Consider the following 2,033-nt stretch of genomic DNA (forward strand, 5'->3'; position numbering starts at 1 on the left):
ACTTTTACTCGCAACGGGATAACTAACGCGAGAAATCTACACAGATGGAGCATTTCGAATCCACACCTGAAAAGAGAGTCTACATTCCAAGTGCAGTTTTCTGTGAATGTTTGGGCAGGACTTATTGGTCGTTATTTAATAGGACCAGTCATTTTATCTGCAACGTTAAGAGGGGAGACATTTTTAAGCCTGTTGAGAGACGATTTGCCAGACCTACTAGAAGATGTGCCTATTCTTGCATTACAACGTATGTATCTGCAGATGGACGGGTGCCCCGCTCATTATTCGTTAAATGTGCGAAATTTTTTAAATGAGCGATATCCCAACAAGTGGATTGGCCGCGGAGGGCCAGTGGCATGGCCCCCGCGGTCACCAGACTTAACACCACTCGACTACTTTTTTTGGGGAGCCATGAAGCAAGCGGTATACAGTGAACCGATAAATACTCAAGCGGAACTTATCGACCGAATCAACCATTTCGCTCAAGAAATTAAAGAGAACGAAGATATGGTTCAATCCGCGACCAAACAAATAGTAATGCGGACGCTAATGGGCCTACAGCAAAATGGAAACCATTTTGAAAATCTTATGCACAACATTTAATAAACAAATAAATATTTTTTGGCATAATATTATTTTTTATTTAACTTAAAGCTTACCAGCTTCATCTAAGTTGATGCGCTTCTTTTGTAATGAGAGAAGTAGAGCTATGTAGATTAGATATGGACGGCGGCCGGCTGACTCAGATTAGGTGTGTACTTTAAACGCCTATAATTTTCGTTTTAATTAATATAAATTCAAGATTTTTTTTTAGTTGAAAGATAATATCATGTAGAATTAGAAGAATTGTGAAAATAATGCAATAAACAGGGATTTTTTTTTGCGAAAATTGACTTATAGAGAAAATTTTACGATTTTTTAAAATAAATTTTGGATAAATTATTATTTTTTATATTTTTTTGTTTTAAAGTCTACGTAGTTATGATGTATTTTTGATGTACTACTAATAACAATGCTAATAATTTTTACTTTGTTGCAATAAAGCTAGTAAAAAAAAAGTTAAAACGTTTTATGTAAATTAAGTCGTCCGATCGAGCCAAAAAATTATATATAAACCCACGTAAAATATTCAATTTATTTTTTAGATTTTTTTTTTATTTTTTTTGTCGACCATTTGTGGTCTACTCTCACTCTGTTCAGTATGTGCACTTTTACCAGGGACACACTGTATATACGGACTTATGCTTGGTACAGCTGAAGCAACGGTCCCGGTGTCACGTAAGGCCTGTCAAGCTTCCTGGCTGCAATTTTAGCCGTAATTTTATGTCCGCCTTAAGTGTCAAATCCAAACGATTAACCAAGAACTTTCGACAAGACTGGAATTCTCCATTAACCCTGGCATTGGTCAAGTACCTATCTACAACTGTGCTGTTATTAGCATACGCAAAGGTACCTGGAATTAACATGTATTTGACATGCAGCAGAAAGAGATGCAGACTGTACTGAACCCTAAGGAACTCTGGCACCTATCGCCCGATGTACGGAAGAGTAACCTTCTTTCTCAAGCTTGGCATACCAAGCTTCCTGGCTGCAATTTTAACAATAGATCTATGTCAGCCTTAAGTGTCAAATCCAAACGACCAACAGTGAATTCTCGACAAGACTGGAATTCCTCTCCAGGGCGAAGAGTTACCTTCTAAGACCACTCGAATCGAACGTTCCCTCAAGAAATCCGAGATCCAATTGTAAAGGTCAGTGGCAAGCCCTTAAGAGGGAAACCGTTTTGAAAGGCTTGCATGCTATACACTGTCAAAGGCTTTAGAAATGTCCAAAGACACTACAACTTTCTGACCAGCTCAAGCCGATTCTGCGATAATGAGCGTGATGACTCCCTTATTAATTAAGACATACATACAGGTGTATTGTAAGTAGTAGTTCATATTTGCGAGAGTTAAACTTAAGATTTAAAGACTTGAGCATTGAGTAGAGTTCTGGAATACGACCCTTTGATTGAGTGACGACACTTTTGCCAA

This window comes from Hyposmocoma kahamanoa, unplaced genomic scaffold, assembly GCF_003589595.1.
Source record: "Hyposmocoma kahamanoa isolate Upper Pololo Valley unplaced genomic scaffold, ASM358959v1 99702, whole genome shotgun sequence".
In the NCBI taxonomy this organism is placed as follows: domain Eukaryota; kingdom Metazoa; phylum Arthropoda; class Insecta; order Lepidoptera; family Cosmopterigidae; genus Hyposmocoma; species Hyposmocoma kahamanoa.